Here is a 22,523-nt window from a genome sequence, read left to right on the forward strand (position 1 = left end):
TTACGTGCAATCTGACGTGATTACGGACAACCTGGGGTGGTTACGGGCTAGCTGCGGTAGTTACGGGTAATCTGGGGGGGGGGGGGGGTTAGGGGTAATTTGGGAGTAAACTGCAATTATTACTATAATAGAAAGTGTGTGTTTTATTTTTTTGTATGTTTGTCACTTTTTGTACTTTTCACATTCTTTTTCACTGTATTACTATGATTACTGTGATATTTTCTATCACAGTAATCATAGTTTAGTGACAGAGACCAAATTGGTCTCTGTCACTTTAAATTTTCATAGCTGGCTGGTTGTGGAGCGCATGCGCACTTCATAACCAGCCAGGACACCGAGGAGGAAGGAGCTCCAGGATCAGGTGAGTATATGGGGTAGGGGAGGGTGACTCGGGGACAGGGGTGACTGGGGGGGTGGGGGGCGACTGGGGGGGTGGGGGGACATCACTTTTTATCCCCTGTCACCATGAATGTTCCGGCGGCACATGGCACAAGCGATCAGCGGTATATAGTATATACCGCTGATCGCTTGTACCGGGACCCCACAGAGGGGGTCCCCGATGACTGCCCCATGCTCTCCACTACCTCCGGTGGCGGAGAGCATGGGGTTTTCATTCATTTTTACAAAGAGATCACTGTGAACAGACATTAGTCTGTTCACAGTGATTGCGGCGGCCATCTTGGATCTGATGGCCGCCGCGGGGAGGGGGGGTTAGATACCGGGGCACTAGGGGGGCTGGTCTGGGGTCTGATTTTAACTATTTCCACGGTGGGGGGAGATGAAATATAGCGGTGGCACCGGCCTATTAGTGACGGCGGTCACTAAGGGGTTAATGGGGGTCAGCTGCGGGATCGCAGCTGATTCTCATTATCTCCGGTGCCTCACTCAGATGAGAGCGGGATCGCTGTCCCTGCAGCGATCCCGTTCTCATCACAAACCCCCGTCAAAGCAGGAACGTATATGTACATTCCTACTGCACGGGGCATGTGCAATAGGAACGTATATATACAGATGGCTGACGTGAAGGGGTTAATAAAGACTAAAGTGACTGTGGCAATACAGGCAACCTCCACAAGGCAAGTACAATTGGTTTCACAAAAAATAAGGGCTTATGTGGGTCTCTAGATGAAAAAATGCAAGTGCTATGGCCTTTTAAACAAAAAGTGGAAAAAGCAAAAGTGCAAAAACGAAAATTGTCTTTGACCTTAAGGGGTTAAACTTCTTTTCCAAATTTCTCCACAGCTTGAAAATATGGCTGGACTCGAAATATAACACAGTCTTGATTCCCTATTTACTTAGAACTGAACCTTTATCCCTCTATTTACCATATCCTATTGAAACTTGGACATGAAAAATGAAAACATAACATTCTTGAAATCTAATACATTCTGATATAGAAAAATCTGCTGTTGGTTAGGCTAGGTTCACACTGCGTTTTCAGCATCCGTTTAACGGATCCGTTTTTTTTAACGTCCAGAAAAATAGGGTCAGCAACGTTTTTTTGTCCGTTTTGGTCCGTCAAAAAAAACGGATCCGTTTTTTTTTATAATGGATGTCAATGGAAAAACGGATGCACACAAATGAATCCGTTTTTTGCAATCCGTTTTTCATGCGTTTTTTGCAAAAAACTGATGCGTTAAACGGATGCTGAAAACGCAGTGTGAACCTAACCTTAGCAGTACCTAACTTTACAAACCGTGTTAACCCCTTAACGATGCATGACGAGTATACCCGTCATGTGGCCATTAAGGGTAAATGGAGAGGGCTTCCGGCCTGAGCCCTCTCTGCAGCCCGCGGCCCCTAGTTGCTATGTGCAGCTGGGGACCACGGTTATTAGCCAGCGGGACCGATCGCCGCTCTTGTCTAATTAACCCCTTCAGGATCGTGTGCATTTTAGTTAAATATGTGATAATTTAATAGTTCGGGGGATTACGCACGCAGCAATACCAAATATGTTTATTTATTTTTATTTATTACATGGGAAAAGGGTGGGTGATTAGGGAAGGTTTTTTTAATTAATGAAAAAACTTAATTTAAATTTTTTTTACACAGTAATTACAAGTCCCCCTGGGGGACTTCTATATACACAGCAATGCTACGTATATTACAGAGCTCTGTTGGTCTGGTCTGCTGACAATTTTTTACCTCGGAACACACTTACAGTCAGCAGGCAAATTCAAGCTGTAGACATGAAATGACTCGTTAAAGGGGTACTCCAGCAAAAATCTTTTTTTTTGCCAATCAATTGGCTTCAGAAAGTTACATAGATTTGTAATTTACTTCAATTTAAAAATCTCAGGTCTTCTCATACTTATCAGCTGCTGGATGTCCTGCAGAAATGGTGTTTTATTTTAAGTCTAACACAATGCTCTCTGCTGCTACCTCTGTCCATATCAGGAACTGTCCAGAGCAGTAGCAAATCTCCATAGAAAACCTCTTCTGCTCTGAACAATTCCTGTCTTGGCCAAAGATGTTAGCAGAAAGCACTCTGTCAGACTGAAAAGAAAACATTTCCTGCAAGACATACAACAGCTGATAAGTATGGGAAGACTTGAAATTTTTAACCCTTTGAGGACCAGGCCCAAAATGACCCAGTGGACCGCGCAAATTTTGATCTTAGTGTTTTCGTTTTTCCCTCCTCCCCTTCTAAGAGCTCTAGCACTCTCAGTTTTCTATCTACAGGCCATGTAAGTGCTTGTTTTTTACAGGAATAGTTGTACTGTGTAATGGCGTCTTTCATTTTACCATAACATGTATGATGGAATCCCAAATATATTATTTATGAAGATATAAATTGGTGAAATCGTAATGCAATGCAATATGGTAACGTTTGGGGGGTTCCTGTGTCTACGTAATACACTATATGGTAAAAGCGACATGATACTATTATTCTATAGGTCAGTCTGAACACAACCATATGCAGGTTACACAGATTCTCTAATGTTATATTTTTTTTTTAAATGAAATCCTTTTTTTTGGCAATTAATTATAAATAAAATGGGCCTATTGTGACGCTTATAACAGTTTTATTTATTTTATTTATTTACCTACGGCGCTGTATGGGGTGTAATTTTTTCCGCCATGATTTCTAGTTTTTATTAATTCCATATTTGTGAAGATCGGACGTTTTGATCACTTTTTATTAATTTTTTAATATATATAATGTAACAAAATTGGTAATCTGCGCACTTTTTTCCCTATTTTCGTGTACGCCGTTTACCGTTCGCAATGACGCTTGTTATATTTTAATAGATTGGACAATTACGCACGCTACGGTATATTATATGTTTATTTGTTTATTTATTTTTATATGTTTTATTTATATAATGGGAAAGGGGGGTGATTTCAGCTTTTATTGGGGGAGGGGTTTTGGGGTAGTGTGTTAGTGTTTTTAACTTTTTTTTTTTTTACACATTTGAAGTCCCTTTGGCTTTGGGGGACTTTTACATCCAGTACTTGGATTTTTACACTGATCATTGCTATGCCATAGGCATAGCATTGATCAGTGTTATCGGCGAGCCTGCCTGCACAGCAGCAGATCGCCGATCGGACCGCATGGAGGCAGGTGAGAGACCTCCGGCAGTCCGTTTTACCGATCGGGAGTAGGGGATCGGTAAGTGACAGGGGACTCCCCCTGTCACTTACACTTAAACGCCGCGGTCGCTTCGCGTTTAAGGAGTTAATGACACGCGGCAGCGCGATCGCTGCAGCATGTCATTACCGGTGAGGTCCCGGCTGCTGATTGCAGCCGGCCCCCACCTCCTATGAAGCGTGCTCCGTTCCGGAGCGCGCTTCATAGCGGGAGAACCACCCAGGACGTACAGTTACGCCCTAGGTCGTCTGGGGACAGACTTCCATGGCATAACTATACGCCCTGGGTCGTCTAAGGGTTAAATATGAAGTAAAATACAAATCTATATAACTTTCTGAAACGTTTCACTAAACATGGTGCCACTGATAAATTGGTTGCATGCAAGTAAATTACTTACAGGCTTAAAGGGGTAGTCCACCCAAAACATTTTTCTTTCAAATCAACTGGTGCCATAAAGTGCCAGAGATTTGTAATTCACTTCTATTAAAAAATCTCAAGTCTTCCAGTACTTATCAGCTGCTGTATGTCAAGCAGGAAGTGGTGTTTTCTTTCCTGTCTGACACAGTGCTCTCTGTTGCCTCCTCTGTCCATGTCAGGAACTGTCCAAAGCAGGAGCAAATCCCCATAGAAAACCTCTCCTGCTCTCCAGACTGGAAATAATACAACTTCCTGTTGGGCATACAGCAGCTGATAAGTACTGGAAGGCTTGAGATTTTTTAATACAAGTAAATTACAAATCTCTGGCACTTCATGGCAGCAGTTGATTTGAAAGAAATTTTTTTTGGGTGAACTACCCCTTTAAGAACGGGTTGTATTGAAGAGGAAAATGATAAATTTGCTCCAATGTTTGTGTGGAGAATTTAGAACAGAGCTCAGACTTTAATAAATCTTTTATTTTTAATTGAATAAGCATGGCATTTTGTACCTATAATTTACAATGATGTAGATAATAGATGTAGATTCACTTTAAAGATTAGTGATGAGCGAATACTGTTCGATCGAATAAATATTCGATCAAATAGCAAGGTATTCGATCTTTAGAATATTATCGAATAGTTCGCTGAATATTCGATAAGCGTTCAAATCCCCCAGCTTCCGGTTTTTACCTCTAAGTGGTCGAATAGATGTTTTTCAATAATCGAATACTTGTTCCCATTGACTTTAACGGGATCAAATATTCGATCGAATATTCGAATATTCGGGAGATATTTGTACGAATATTGAATATTCAAATATTTCACTATTCGCTCATCACTAGTAAAGATAAATAAAAAATTACATGAACCACAATAAACCAATGGAGGCAATGCGTCCATCACTAGGGCTCTAAACTTAGGGCCCTATTCCACTGGGCTATTATCATTCAGATTATCGTTAAATCGTTTGAATCTAAACGATAATCGTCCGGTTGAAATGCAGTTAACGATTAACGACCGAACGAGAAATCGTTGATCGCTTTATAAGACCTGGACCTATTTTTATCGTTGCTCGTTGCTCGACATTGTTCAGTCGTTTGCGATACGAACGCAATAGCGAAGAAATAGCGAAGAAAAAATGATCGCAAATACTATCATAAGTAACGATTATCATTCCATGGAAATGAGTGAACGTTTTCAGGTCTTTCGCAATAGCGGTCGTTTGAGATCGTTAATCGTTAACGATTATGCGAACAATAATCGTTTGGTGGAATAGGGCCCTTAGGCTAATAATTTGGAGGAACTCCATGCAATCATATCCATGCTTACATGGAAAGGGTTATCCTAGCAAACAACCCCAATTAAGTGTAATTCTAGTTGAAAAATGCATTATGAGTAGTTGCCTTATACATTGTCATTATATAGATTGTTTGAAAGCAAAGGCAATCTGTTAAAAGTGCAGGGAAGCTGGAATGCATATTCCCAGCAATTGCCTGCTAGTCCATCAGCAAATTAGAATTATTGTTATTTTGTCTGCTTATGTAATGAAGACAATAAGCTGTTCATATCAGACAGACTTCTTACAGGACAAACTCAGATAATAAAATTGCTTGTCATGCAATTATACAATGTGCAGGTAATCACTGGAGTAGATAAATTAGGTGAATGATATTTTGGGTTCCCACCATGTACAAACAACAGCCATGGTTCCAGGATTAAGATTAATTAATTAAAAGATGTCCAAGCATGCAAAGAAATCTGGCACTTCTCAGGGTACGGCCAGTGTCAGCGGCTAAGGGAGCACAAAATATGGTCCCAATGAAAGTCAGACTCGTGGGAGTGGTGATTGGGTTTGTGAGACCCAATTCCAATTGCAGGTGCCATCAGCATGAAGGCTCCTGGTGAGCCTAGTAGATTGCCTAGACCCTGAAATGCTATATTTGGGAGATCTATTGGAGGAATCTCCAGAGAGGCAGAAATTTGAAAGAAGCATTGAGACTCCTGGAGTTGACATGCCATGAGCAGTGAGGAGAGCCAGGCAGGGGCAGCTACTGGCAAAAGTACAGAATCGTACTTCATGGCTATTAAGGATGAGAGCTTAGGAGAGGACAAGTTTTGGGACAACTGGGATTATGTTGACTATGTTCTGGGACCACAGATGTCATCCTCGCCATAATTATAAGAGGATGAAGCTGTGTCTCTGCCACGGTCCCAGCATCAGGTCCCATGAACAGATTCTAGGTCAGGAGGAAAAAGGGGTAGGCGTACAGCCTCAGCCAAATGACTTCTGGAAGGCCTTAGCACTCAACGGGTACCACAAGGCGGTAGTAGAAGTCCACAACAGGCTATCAGTGTGCCTGCTCAGAAGAACCACCCACTGAGATCAGTAGTCTGGCAGTTCTTCCATTTTGGGGGCAGAAAAGACCATTCTGCCATATTTAATATCTGTGAACATAAAGTAGGTCATGGTTAGAGTCCAAACCCAGGCATCATTTCTATGCATCAGCATATGGAGCGCCACCACCCCACTGCCTGGAAGAACTGGGACTCCCAGGGCACGTGCCAGTCTCCATCCAAGTAAAGTCCCCCCCAAAATAATCACCCACCACAAGTAATCATATTTATTTATTTTTTCATGTCATAATTTTTACATGTCATAATTTCATTTTAAGAAGAAGAAATCAATATTTCACTAACTCGAGAGGAGATTAAATTTATACTTTCCCACTTGCATGGGTTTTCCACTTTTATCACCACTCAAGAAAATTCTTACAAAACCCTAACTAGATGGTCTTGTACACCTCATCAGCTTCACAGATGGGGAATCATACCCACAGACTCATGTTAGAGATGTGGCAACCTAGGTGGCACACTAACGCACGTTTTTTGGACATGTCCCGTACTCACTCTTTTCTGGACACAAGTGACCAAAGCTATCACAGAAATGTGTGGTCAATCTATCATAACTCCGCAATTGGTACTTCTATGGTTACCCCCTGCAAATATTCAACTGTCCAAACATAACCTTTTAGTTCATCTCCTTACTGCCGCCAAGTTGTTCATACCAATACACTGGAAACAAACTACACTGCCATCCATATCTGAATGGTACGCTAAAATAGAACAGATAAGCACCATGGAAGAACTAGCAAGCTGGACCATGCGATCCCACACTACCTTCTTAAAGACCTGGAATCCTTGGTTACAATACATTCTCGCTCACCAAGTGACATTCTAAATCAGGACTAGCCTACTAGGCTTAAACATTACAGGCTCTCACTTCTTCTCTCATACTATGATAGAACCCCCCCCCCCTCGCCCCTACCGACTTCCCTCTTGTAGTCGATTGTCTTATGTCTGTTAGTGAGTCTTCTATGTTAGTTCGTTCACCTTCTAAATAATAAAAATTCATCCGTTGAAACTGTCTATTAAGTGGGCACACTCATCGGTACACTGTTGTTGTTTTCAGAGTGCTCCCTTGCTATACATGTAGCTTAGTTATATAGTACCGTATTATGTTTTTTCATTTGACACTACGTGCAGCCCTGTGCCCTAACCTTGCACCACCCCTCTGTCCCTCTTCCCCACCCTCCTCATCATTAGGAATGCCACTGGCAGGATTTTTCCTATTCCTCTGCAGTGAACACTGCACAGGTGCCTTAACGATCCAGCCCATGTGCAGTGTTCACACAGCTGATGAATAGGAGAATACCTTTCTGGGGCATTCCTAATGATGAAGAGGGCAGGGAGGAGGGACAGAGAGGTTGCACCAGCCTAATGCACAGATATTCTCGGCCATACAAGTTTGACACAAGGCTGCAAGTTTAAAAGTTGTACCACTTGTACCTTTAAATAGTTGCTTTTAATCCAAGATCTGTCCTGGGGTCCATTCAGCAGGTGATGCAGTTATTGTCCTAAAAACACAACTTTTAAACTTGCAGCACTGTGTCAAATTGGTCTCTTTTTCTTTTTTCCCCACTGGAGTCTCTTTATGTAACTTTTTATACTTGTTTAGTAATGACACACACCAAAGGAATTTGATCCCCTACAGAGAACTTTGGGCTATGTTCACACAACATTTTTTCCTGTCCGTCCGTCATTTTGAGTTTAAAATTACGTCTGTCATTTTGCTCTTTGGTCGCCCATCAGTACAATGACGGCTGTTAGTACATTATTCTAGTTTAGGTGGACTAATTGGCCTTTGGGTGTGTCATTAATTGAAAATCCGTTAAATTTAATAGTAAAAACCAAGAAAGGACTGTGAAAAATGAAAAACTGAGTGTGAACAACTAATAAAAAGGGCCCATTGTTTGCATAAGACATTTGAAAATAATTTTCATGATCATTACTTTGACGTCCACGTAGATAAAGTCCGTCATTTCATACACTGTGTGTATCAGATGTCCGTCATTCCATTAATTTAAAGCATTGCATTGAAGTCAAACACATTGCGGCAATATTGGACGTCTTTTTAAATAGCAAAGGCAGTAGCCTTTTCTCTTTTTTGACATTGTGTGAACATAGCCTTAGATGATAACCCCCATCCCCCAAAAAGTATTAATAATGATCACACCAAACACATATCATTAAGAAAATTTATTTTATTTATTCATCACGTCTATTAGCAACTGGAGGCAGAAAGGAGACCAAAAAAAAAAACACTGTGTAAAAAAGCTAACACTCCTACATAAGCATATAGAGAATCAAAGAAATCTTGTCACCATACAAATCATAAAGAGAAAATATAGGACTGATAACAATGTACAAGTGCAAAATAAAGTACAATCATAAGCAGCCAAATACACTAGTTAAACTGCAAGTAAGATGTCAAAATGTCAGTGAATTGCACAATACCCACACATAAAGATAAATTGCACCAAGCCCCAAGAATGTAACCAAATGGGAATACCCATGGCAGAGGACGTGCAAAAAGACAAAATCACAAACATATGAGCATTGGCTTACAAAGATTAAAGTAGAGGCAATACACAATCATGATAGACCTATTAACAAATAATAATAATAATAATAATAATAATAATAATGAATTAGTGAATTGAGATAGTGACATCTTGTGTAACAAAGCAATTAAATCCTGAACCTAGTACAGTATGTGGAATGAAAAAAATAGTAGATAATATCAGAATAAATTCTTTGAATTGTGAAGTCTAACAAAATGATGTGTGGCAAAATAAAGTGAAAAAACAAAACAAAAACCTGGTTAGAATGTTGCCACCCAACGCACATTTTTTAGATTTATTCATTAATATATCAATATATCAGCGTCATTGCAGTGTCAGTCAGTCAGTTCTACTCCTGATTTTGGCTACAAATACCAAAATACTGACAGAAATATATACAGGAAATACAACTTGAGTAAAGATTGAAAATAAACTGTTGTGGTAGTAACCACTGCTCACCTCTCCCGGACAAAGTAAATCTACCACTGCTCCATCCTATACAAGCTCAGGGCTCTGCAATACTATCCCCAGCAGGGTGTAATCAGGGCCGGCCTTTGGGGTGTGTGAACTATGCAATTGCACAGGGCGCATCACTCCTGGCCATCACTAGGGGGCGCTCTGGCAGAATCACAGATGCACATCTAACTTAGAAACAGGAATGTCTAAGTTAGATGTGTGGTGTGTCTGCCGGAGCGCCCCCTGGCTGGCCGCGTCCCCTCCTCCTGTGGTGGTTTGTTTGGGGCGCTCCTGCAGACAGGCAGCACATCTTACTTAGAGATTCCTGTTTCTAAGTTAGATGTGCAGCCAGTAGGGACATTAGTGGGGGCTCTCCAGGGCCCACCAAGGCTGGGAACCCGTTACATTGATGTTCCGGGTATGTGCCTGTAAGCCCTGCCCCCTGTCGATAAGCACCGCCCCCGGTGAGGCCCGCGGGTGGCATACTTACAGTGCCTGAGTATAAGGGCAATAGAGCACAGTACTCATGTATACCCAGCTTCACTGACAGGATCCAGTGTCTACACCAGCCCTTCCAGAGCCCCCAAACTTTCTGTGCCTCATCATACACACTGACTCCCTGCAGGGGGCACTGGAGGGAGCACAGTGTTGTAGAGATAACCTTAGTCTTCTCTGTGATTCTGTCCTTCTCTACTGTAATTACTACATTGCTGGGATACAGACAGGCCAGTGACTTCTCACCATATCCATCAATCCCACCCATCATCCTGATGAGGTAAACCAAGCAAGGGGAGGTAGATACTTGAGGGTGTGAGAAGAACACAGGGAGATAGCAGCAGCCACATCCTCAGTGTGCTGGAACAGACTATAGTTCATGTTATAAGGAAACCAGAGGGATCAGCAGCCGCAGCAGCAGACTGGTCAGCACAGATGACTGCTGAGGAACTAAACAGGTATGGGAAACAGAATAATATGCAGACTACTGTACCAGCACAGCCAAGTCCTATAGATTTATTCCTCTGGTCAGTAAGGCTTCTTTCCATACATATTAGTCTATATGGTCATCCATCCAGGACAGTATTACCAGCTGCTGCTGCCCTAAGCACTAAACCTGAGGACGCCCCATCCTCACTCACCAATTATCATCAGGATTGGTAGATAGGTAGGTAATAGCTCCTGATGTCACATTTACTACCGCCACACCAAACCTGACCAATACCAGCATACTCATACTGTGACGGGATAACACCCCCAAACTAGACCTGACCAATACTGCCATACTGTGACTGGATAACGCCGCCATACCAGACCTGACCAATACTACCATACTGTGACTGGATAACCCTGCCATACCACACCAGACCTGACCAATACCGCCATACTGTGACTAGATAACACTGCCATACCAGACCTGACCAATACTGCCAAATTGTGACTGGATACCACCGCCACACGAGACCTGACCAATACTACCATACTGTGACTGGATACCACCGCCAAACCAGACCTGACCAACACTACCATACTTTGACTGGATAATACCACCACACCAGACCTGACCAGTACTGCAATACAATGACTGGATAACACTGCCATACCAGACCTGACCAATACCACCATATTGTGACTGGATAACACCTCAATACCAGACCTGACCAATACTACCATACAGTGACTGTATAACACTGCTACACCAGACCTGACCAATACCACCATACTATGACTGAATAACACTGCCATACCAGACCTGACCAATACCATCATACTGTGACTGGATAACATCGCCATACCAGACCTTACCAATACCACCATACTGTGACTGGATAACGCCGCCATACCAGACCTTACCAATACCACCATACTGTAACTGGATAACACTGCCATACCAGACCTTACCAATACCACCATACTGTGACGGGATAACACCGCCACACCAGACCTGACCAATACCACCAAACTGTGACTGCATAACACTGCCATACCAAACCTGACCAATACCGCCATACTGTGACTGGATAACACCGCCACACCAGACCTGACCAATACTTCCATACAGTGACTGGATAACACTGCCATACCAGACCTGACCAATACCACCATACTGTGACTGGATAACACCGCCATACCACACCTGACTAATACCGCCATACTGTGACTGGATAACACTGCCATACCAGACCTGACCAATACCACCATACTGTGACTGGATAACACCGCCATACCAGACCTGACCAATACCACCATAGTGTCACTGGATAACACCGCCACACCAGACCTGAACAATGCAACCGTACCCCCCGTTGAAAAGACACCAGATTTATTGGCAAGTCTAAACAAGAGGTGGGAGACTAGAAAAAAAAAAAAAAAAAAAAAGTTATTTCCTTCCCCCTGCTCCCTTGTGCTGCCCCCTGCAAGGTGCTGCCCTAGGCATCGGACCACAGATGCCTAGAAGTAAATACATCCCTGCATCCATCATCTATCCACGTATTATGGACCATCATACAGAGTAATGATTTCTATGGACGGAGAAGCAGTTTGTGCACGGTCTCTATAAGTTTTGGGCTACATACAGACTTCTTGTTTCAAAGCAGCCGCAGTCCACAGGAATACATTTAGTCACATGATTGTCGCAATAATACTGGATGGAATGCAGGGTCATGGTCAATGCAACCTCATTCACCCATATAAGTAATGGAGTCGTGCCATAGGTGGTTTCCGGTCACACAACTGGGAACTGCCTAATATATCCCCAGGCTTGTGAGAAACTTTAATGAGACAATCAATAAAACATTAAAAAGAAAGAAACGGGGTGATTTGGTCACTCAGCTTTCCCAGTATCTTGTAGTCAGTATGATGGAGGTCACCCAGCTTTCCCAGCATCTTGTAGTCAGTATGATGGAGGTTACCCAGCTTTACCAGCATCTTATACTCAGTATGATGGAAATCACCCAGCTTTCCCAGCATCTTGTAGTCAGTACAGTGGAAGTCACCCAGCTTTCCCAGCATCTAGTAGTGAGTATTGTACTCATATTGTACGTACTCAGTATGATAGGAGTACATCCTTGTTCTGCTCCTAGCAATCAGGAAGGCCATGGTCGGCCACGGAGGCACCTTTTGTGTCCTCCTGTGAGCTAGGGTTTAGGGGTGGCGCTCGTTGTAGTAGGATTTAGTCTACGGGGGGGGGGGGGGGTATGCCAAAAGAAAGTTTCGCACAGGGCGCCATCTACCCTAAGGCCGGCCCTGGGTGTGATGTCTTAGAATGGGATCCTTTGGGGTGGGATCTCCCCATATCTTGTACAGGATTAGTAGTGCTTGGGTAAAATGGATCAGGTATAGATGCTAGATGTGTTTCTGAGTTACTTCAGCAGCCAAGTTAAATATGCTATTTAACCCCTTAGCGTCCCATGACGTACCTGGTACGTCATGGTGGCGTAGGGGGAGTTCAGAGAGGGGTCCCGCTGGGCAGTGCAATCTGCAGCCGGGCAGTGCCTCTATTAGCCGGTGTGGGTCCCGTTGCCGCGCCTTTGTACTGCACGTCCCTGGTGTCTAGTGGGTCAGATCTCCCCCCCGCGATGCGACCGCGGGGGGGACATCCGTTCTTCTGCCCGTGCCGGGGCTCAGCGTCACAATGACGCTGATCCCGGCTCGGCAATAGATTGCTGTGGCCTGCAGCAAGCCACAGCAATCTATCACCGATTACAATAATCTTTGCTGTGTACATACACAGCATTGATCTCTATGAGAGATCAGTGCTGTGTATATACAAGTCCCCCAGGGGGACTTACAATAAATGTAAAAAAAAAAGTAATAAAGTGATTTTATTAATAAAAAATCCCCTCCCCTAATAAAAGTCCAAATCACCCCCATTTTATAAATATAAATAAATAAACAAACATGTTTGGTATCGCCGCCCGCGTAATCACCCGAACTATTAAATTATCACATTCCTGATCTCGCACGATAAACGGCGTGAGTGCCAAAAAAAAATCCAAAATTGCGCATTTTTGGTCGCATCAAATCCAGAAAAAATGTAATAAAAAGTGATCAAAAAGTCATATATGCGCAATCAAGGTACCGATAGAAAGTAAACATTATGGCGCAGAAAATGACGCCTCACACAGCCCCATAGACTAAAGGATAAAAGCGTTATAAGTATGGGAATGGAGCAATTTTAAGGAACATATATTTGTTAACAATGGTTTGAATTTTTTACAAGCCATCAGATAAAAGAAAAGTTATACATGTTATATATCGTTTTAATCGTAACAACTTGAGGAACATGCATAACATATCAGTTTTACCCCAGAATTTACGGCGTAGAAATAAATTCCCTCCAAATAAAAGTAATGAGTTTTTTTTTTTTTTTTCAATTTCGACACACATTAATTTTTTTTCTAGTTTCGCAGTGTACTTAATGCAAAAATTCAGCCTGTCATTGCAAAGTACAATTAGTGGTGCAAAAAATAAGGGCTCATGTGGGTTTCCAGGTGAAAAAATGCAAGTGCTATAGCCTTTTAAACATAAAGTGGAAAAAGCAAAAGCGCAAAAACGAAAATTGGCTTTGACCTTAAAGGGACAGTGTCACATTTTTGATAATTTTTTAATGAAAAGTAATAAGTATAAATAAGTCTGTAGGATGTTTTTTTTTTTTTTTAATGTAGTGTTTCAGTATTTTTTTCTAAAATGTATTGCTGCACAGGGGGCTGCCATGTTTATAGTGTCTGTGTGTGACGTCATTTCACGACACACACACAGACACTATACGGCACCTCCACATCATTGAAGTGAACCGACGGAGTCCGTCTGGTTCACTTCACTGGAGGCTCCGTCACTGTGTACTGCGCATGTGCATAGACATGCGCAGTACACAGCTACAGTAAATGGGGCGGGTGGCCACGCCATTTTCTTGAGGTCCCAGCCCGAGAACCGGGGAGGAGAGAGAGACCGCACAGTGAGTGGACAGGAGAACTGTGTGCAGCTCTCTCTCCACCCCCGCCCCCCGCCGGAGGGGGAGAAATTTAATAAACTTTTGCTTTGGGTGCCGGGACATTGCTATCACCCAGCAATGTCCCGGCACCAGTCACCACAGCTCTCTCCTTCTTTCCTTCAGCAGCAGCTCAGCAGCGTTCTGTGGGGGAACGGGCTTGGAGATGCTGCGGGGGGAAGATGGAGAGAGTAAGGCTGATGGCAGGGGGAGCAGGGCACAGCAGCGTCTGCTGCATGCTGTCCCCCCTGCGGTTGCCGGACCCGAGAGCGCCGGCATCACGATGGTAATGGAAGCAGAGAGGAGGTGATAGGGCCGGATTTAGCATCGGGGGTCTAATGGGGCAGAAAAATCCTATTCAGACCTGAGAGGGATCCGGGCAGCTGTCAGTGAACCGGGCCGGCGAGGACTGGTGGTGCGCGGGGCTCCCCCGCTCCGGGCTGTGACAGGATTGGAATGCGGACTGGGAGATGGGGCAGCCCCGGCGTCCAGGGCCACCAGGTGGAAACAGCGGCGGGCGGTGGACGCCGGGGCTGCCCCATCTCCCAGTCCGCATTCCAATCCTGTCACAGCCCGGAGCGGGGGAGCCCCGCGCACCACCAGTCCTCGCCGGCCCGGTTCACTGACAGCTGCCCGGATCCCTCTCAGGTCTGAATAGGATTTTTCTGCCCTGATTAGACCCCCGATGCCCCATCATCCCCTCACCTCCTCTATCACCCCCATCATCCCCTCACCTCCTCTATCACCCCCATCATCCCCTCACCTCCTCTATCACCCCCATCATCCCCTCACCTCCTCTATCACCTCCATCATCCCCTAACCTCCTCTTATCATCCTCTCCTCTATCACCCCCATCATCCCCTCACCTCCTCTATCACCCCCATCATCCCCTCACCTCCTCTATCACCCCCATCATCCCCTCACCTCCTCTATCACCCCCATCATCCCCTCACCTCCTCTATCACCCCCATCATCCCCTAACCTCCTCTTATCATCCTCTCCTCTATCACCCCCATCATCCCCTCACCTCCTCTATCACCCCCATCATCCCCTCTCCTCTATCACCCCCATCATCCCCTCACCTCCTCTATCACCCCCATCATCCCCTCACCTCCTCTGTCACCCCCATCATCCCCTCACCTCCTCTATCACCCCCATCATCCCCTCACCTCCTCTGTCACCCCCATCATCCCCTCACCTCCTCTATCACCCCCATCATCCCCTCACCTCCTCTATCACCCCCATCATCCCCTAACCTCCTCTTATCATCCTCTCCTCTATCACCCCCATCATCCCCTCACCTCCTCTATCACCCCCATCATCCCCTCACCTCCTCTGTCACCCCCATCATCCCCTCACCTCCTCTGTCACCCCCATCATCCTCTCCTCTATCACCCCCATCATCCCCTCACCTCCTGTCACCCCCATCATCCTCTCCTCTATCACCCCCATCATCCCCTCACCTCCTCTATCACCCCCATCATCCCCTCACCTCCTCTATCACCCCCATCATCCCCTCACCTCCTCTATCACCCCCATCATCCCCTCACCTCCTCTATCACCCCCATCATCCCCTAACCTCCTCTTATCATCCTCTCCTCTATCACCCCCATCATCCCCTCACCTCCTGTGTCACCCCCATCATCCCCTCACCTCCTCTATCACCCCCATCATCCCCTCACCTCCTCTATCACCCCCATCATCCCCTCACCTCCTCTATCACCCCCATCATCCCCTAACCTCCTCTTATCATCCTCTCCTCTATCACCCCCATCATCCCCTCACCTCCTCTATCACCCCCATCATCCCCTCACCTCCTCTATCACCCCCATCATCCCCTCACCTCCTCTATCACCCCCATCTTCCCCTCACCTCCTCTATCACCCCCATCATCCCCTAACCTCCTCTTATCATCCTCTCCTCTATCACCCCCATCATCCCCTCACCTCCTCTATCACCCCCATCATCCCCTCACCTCCTGTGTCACCCCCATCATCCCCTCACCTCCTCTGTCACCCCCATCATCCCCTCACCTCCTCTGTCACCCCCATCATCCCCTCACCTCCTGTGTCACCCCCATCATCCCCTCACCTCCTCTGTCACCCTCATCAGCCCCTCACCTCCTCCGTCACCCCCATCATCCTCTCTATCACCCCCATCATCCCCTCACCTCCTATATCACTCCCATCATCCCCTCACCTCTCTGTCACCCCCATCATCTTCTCCTCTCTCCCCTTCACCTCCTCTCACCCCCACCACCTCCTGTAACTGTTCTGGGGGGAACCAGCCTGCCTCTACCGTGCCTTCTCCCTGTGCCCCCTACTTTTCCCCGCCCCCCCCCCCCCCCCAGTTGCTCCTTCTGCCATATCCGCTTCCCCCCCCCCCCCCCGTCACCCCAGCCTCTCTGCCCCTCGTCACCCCAGCCTCCCTGCCCCCCGTCACCCCAGCCTCCCTCCCCCCTGTCTCTCCAGCCTCCCTCTGCCCCGTCACCCCAGCCTCTCCCTCCCGTCACCCCAGCCTCCCTGCCCCCCGTCACCCCAGCCTCCCTCCCCCTGTCTCTCCAGCATCCCTCTGCCCCGTCACCCCAGCCTCTACCCCGTCTCTATATCCCGCCTACCTGTGCAATGTGTGACACAGCGGACACCAGCAAACACACTGCAGTCACGCTATCAGCACTTCACTGAAATGGAGTCACACTATCAGCACTAGGAATTGCAGTGCTCCTATATACCATGTGTTACGGTAATAGCCAGGACTAGTTAGTTCCAGGCTCCAGAATGTGCCAGGAAGATCATAGGGTGACACCTACATGTGAGACTAACTAAAGAATGTCAACTGTTAACCCCTTCAGGTCCATTCACCCACTGTTAACCCCTTCACATCCACAACTGTTCAATTACCCCACTGTTAACCTCTTCACATCCACTACAATCTAATTCATCCACTGCTAACCCCTTTAGATCCACAACACTTCAATTCATCCACTTTTAACCCCTACACATCCACCACAGTTTAATTCATATACTGTTAACCCCTTCAGCTCCAGGAATATTTTTTTTTTTTCTAACTATATGTAATTTTTAACACCTGAAAACCAGGCTCATTTTAATTTATTTCTCTTATTTGTCTTAGACATAGAGGAACCATTATTACTGTAGGGATTTGGATTAATGTGATGGTAAAATGTCTATTTGGGGCTATATGTCGCACTATTTGAAGTCCAATAAAATCACGAAATCAAATTGTTATCCAATCTCACTACCGTATCCTAGAAGAGCGCTTACTCTCGTACAGTTTCTGTGATGTTCAGACATTTTTACTGTATGGATTCGGAGTAATAAGATGGTAAAGTGTCTATTTGGGGCTATATGTCCCACTATTTGAAGTCCAATAAAATCACTAAATCAAATTGTTATCCAATCTCACTACCATATCCTAGAAGAGCGCTTACTCTGTTACAGGTTCTGTGATTTTCAGACATTTTTACTGTACGGATTCGGAGTAATGTGATGGTAAAGTGTCTATTTGGGGTTATATGTCGCACATTTTAAAGTAAAAAAAAAATCACGAAATCAAATTGTTATCCAATCACACTACCATATTCTAGAAGAGCGCTTACTCTCGTACAGGTTCTGTGATTTTCAGACATTTTTACTGTACGGATTCGGAGTAATAAGATGGTAAAGTGTCTATTTGGGGCTATATGTCCCACTATTTGAAGTCCAATAAAATCACAAAATCAAATTGTTATCCAATCTCACTACCATATCCTAGAAAAGCGCTTACTCTGTTACAGGTTCTGTGATTTTCAGACATTTTTACTGTACGGATTCCGAGTAATGTGATGGTAAAGTGTCTATTTGGGGTTATATGTCGCAAATTTTAAAGTTAAAAAAAATCACGAAATCAAATTGTTATCCAATCTCGCTACCATATTCTAGAAGAGCGCTTACTCTCGTACAGGTACTGTGATTTTCAGACATTTTTACTGTACGGATTCGGAGTAATAAGATGGTAAAGTGTCTATTTGGGGCTATATGTCCCACTATTTGAAGTCCAATAAAATCACTAAATCAAATTGTTTTCCAAACTCGTTACCATATCCTAGAAGAGCGCTTACTCTCATACAGGTTCTGTGATTTTCAGACATTTTTACTGTACGGATTTGGATTAATGTGATGGTAAAATGCCTATTTGGGGCTATATGTCCCACTATTTGAAGTCCAATAAAATCACTAAATCAAATTGTTATCCAATCTCACTACCATATCCTAGAAGAGCGCTTACTCTGTTACAGGTTCTGTGATTTTCAGACATTTTTACTGTACGGATTCGGAGTAATGTGATGGTAAAGTGTCTATTTGGGGTTATATGTCGCACATTTTAAAGTAAAAAAAAAATCACGAAATCAAATTGTTATCCAATCACACTACCATATTCTAGAAGAGCGCTTACTCTCGTACAGGTTCTGTGATTTTCAGACATTTTTACTGTACGGATTCGGAGTAATAAGATGGTAAAGTGTCTATTTGGGGCTATATGTCCCACTATTTGAAGTCCAATAAAATCACTAAATCAAATTGTTTTCCAAACTCGTTACCATATCCTAGAAGAGCGCTTACTCTCATACAGGTTCTGTGATTTTCAGACATTTTTACTGTACGGATTTGGATTAATGTGATGGTAAAGTGTCTATTTGGGGTTATATGCCCCAATATTTGAAGTCCAATAAAATCACGAAATCAAATTGTTATCCAATTTCGCTACCATATCCCAGAAAAGCGCTTACTCTCGTACAGGTTCTGTGATTTTCAGACATTTTTACTGTACGGATTCGGAGTAATAAGATGGTAAAGTGTCTATTTGGGGCTATATGTCCCACTATTTGAAGTCCAATAAAATCACTAAATCAAATTGTTTTCCAAACTCGTTACCATATCCTAGAAGAGCGCTTACTCTCATACAGGTTCTGTGATTTTCAGACATTTTTACTGTACGGATTTGGATTAATGTGATGGTAAAATGCCTATTTGGGGCTATATGCCCCACTATTTGAAGTCCAATAAAATCACGAAATCAAATTGTTATCCAATTTCGCTACCATATCCTAGAAAAGCGCTTACTCTCGTACAGGTTCTGTGATTTTCAGACATTTTTACTGTAGGGATTTGGAGTAATGTGATGGTAAAGTGTCTATTTGGGGCTATACACCAGATAATTTGAAGTCCAATAAAATTACGAAATCCAATAGTTCTCCATCTTGTTCTTGTTGTTGGACGCTCTTGGTAGACTACTTCCAATCCCAGGAGGGACCAGCTTCATGGCTGATGGAAGATAACCATTAAGAGACTTTTTTCAGGACTGTTCTTCTATTCTAGTTTAATAAGTCTATGTTCCTTTTAAGTTTAGGTTAGGGACTCGCAAGAGAATGAGGACCCTTGATGTGGCTTGTGAGCTTACGATATTTCTTGCCTATTTTTTTCTTCTAGTTTTCAACGGTAAAAGATATCTACTAATACCTCATTGAAGATTGGACATCGAGCCATCAAGGAGCCCCACTAGACTAAAGCTGCTTTCACATGCAGCAGATTTTAGGCAGATTTTCTACAGCAGATTGTCTGTTGCCAAACCAAAGTCAACCTGAAGTTTCAAATCTGCTGTAGAAAATCTGCATCAAATCCGCAGTGTGTGAAAGCACCCTTACTATTCTGCAAGTCTTGCCAAGTGCATTATAGGGCCATGCAGCTGCCACTGACTGACAGCTACTTACCGCCCTAGCGGTCTTGTTTCTGCCACCTAATAAAGAGTGCTGAGGGGCCTGTGTGAGCTGCTGGCGCCTGCTGATGCCCCTCCCCTGTGCCAACTTCTATGCTTTTATAGAAGAAGTCTGGCTAAAACATTTTTGTATTGTTATTGTATTGTCACCCAAAAGTTATACAAATCCCCAATATACACCTATTACGGGAAATGCTTAGGAAGCGCTTTTTTCTCTGTACTTACTACTGCATCAATGCTTCACTTCCTGGATAACATGGTGATGTCCCTTCCTGGGTAACATGGTGATGTCACTTCCTGGATAATATGGTGATGTCACTTCCTGGATAACAAGGTTATGTCACTTCCTGGATAACATGGTGATGTCACGACCCGACTCCCAGAGCTGTGGGGGCTGTGGCTGCCGGAGAGGATGATGGCAGGGGGATGCTCAGTGTTCCTCCAGTGCCCTGTATCCCTCAGTGTCCCCCTGCCATCATCCTCTCCGGCAGCCACAGCCCACACAGCTCTGGGAGTCGGGTCGTGACATAACCATGTTATCCAGGAAGTGACATCACCATGTTATCCAGGAAGTGACATCACCATGTTATCACGGAAGTGACATCATCATGTTATTCAGGAAGTGAAGCATTGATGCAGAAGTAAGTGCAGAGAAAAAAGTGTTTTCTAAGCATTTCCCGTAATAGGTGTATATTGGGGATTTGTATAAATTTTGGATGACAATACAATAACAATACAAAAATGTTTTAGCCAGACTTCTTCTATAAAAGCATAGAAGTTGGCACAGGAGAGGGGCATCAGCAGGCGCCAGCAGCTCACACAGGCCCCTCAGCGCTCTTTATTAGGTAGCAGAAACAAGACCGCTAGGGCGGTAAGTAGCTGTCAGTCAGTGGCAGCTGCATGGCCCTATAATGCACTTGGGAAGACTTGCAGAATAGTAAGGGTGCTTTCACACACTGCGGATTTGATGCAGATTTTCTACAGAAGATTTGAAACTTCAGGTTGACTTTGGTTTGGCAACAGACAATCTGCTGTAGAAAATCTGCCTAAAATCTGCTGCATGTGAAAGCAGCTTTAGTCTAGTGGGGCTCCTTGATGGCTCGATGTCCAATCTTCAATGAGGTATTAGTAGATATCTTTTACCGTTGAAAACTAGAAGAAAAAAATAGGCAAGAAATATCGTAAGCTCGCAAGCCACATCAAGGGTCCTCATTCTCCTGCGAGTCCCTAACCTAAACTTAAAAGGAACATAGACTTATTAAACTAGAATAGAAGAACAGTCCTGAAAAAAGTCTCTTAATGGTTATCCTCCATCAGCCATGAAACTGGTCCCTCCTGGGATTGGAAGTAGTCTACCAAAAGCGTCCAACAACAAGAACAAGATGGAGAACTATTGGATTTCGTGATTTTATTGGACTTCAAATTATCAGGTGTATAGCCCCAAATAGACACTTTACTATCACATTACTCCAAATCCCTACAGTAAATAGGTCTGAAAATCACAGAACCTGTACGTGAGTAAGCGCTCTTCTAGGATATGGTAACAAGATTGGGCAACAATTTTATTTCGTAATTTTATTTCGTAATTTTATTGGACTTCAAAATGTGCGACATATAGCCCCAAATAGAAACTTTACCATCACATTACTCCGAATCCATACAGTTAAAATGTCAGAAAAATCACAGAAACTGTACGAGAGTAAGCGCTCTTCTAGGATATGGTAGTGTGATTGGATAACAACTTGATTTCGTGATTTTATTAGACTTCAAATAGTGGGACATATAGCCCCAAATAGACACTTTACCATCACATTACTCCGAATCCGTACAGTAAGTATTTCAGAAAATCACAAAAACAGTACGAAAGTAAGCGCTCTTCTAGGATATGGTAGCGAGATTGGATAACAATTTGATTTCGTGATTTTATTGGACTTCAAATATTGGGGCATATAGCCCCAAATAGACACTTTACCATCACATTACTCCGAATCTGTACAGTAAAAATGTCTGAAAATCACAGAACCTGTACGAGAGTAAGCGCTCTTCTAGGATATGGTAGCGAAATTGGATAATTTGATTTCGTGATTTTTTTTTACTTTAAAATGTGCGACATATAACCCCAAATAGACACTTTACCATCACATTACTCCGAATCCGTACAGTAAAAATGTCTGAAAATCACAGAACCTGTAACAGAGTAAGCGCTCTTCTAGAATATGGTAGCGAGATTGGATAACAATTTGATTTCGTGATTTTATTGGACTTCAAATAGTGGGACATATAGCCCCAAATAGACACTTTACCATCACATTACTCCGAATCCGTACAGTAAAAATGTC

The sequence above is a fragment of the Dendropsophus ebraccatus genome, chromosome 1 (assembly GCF_027789765.1).
Source record: "Dendropsophus ebraccatus isolate aDenEbr1 chromosome 1, aDenEbr1.pat, whole genome shotgun sequence".
NCBI classification, from domain to species: Eukaryota; Metazoa; Chordata; class Amphibia; order Anura; family Hylidae; genus Dendropsophus; species Dendropsophus ebraccatus.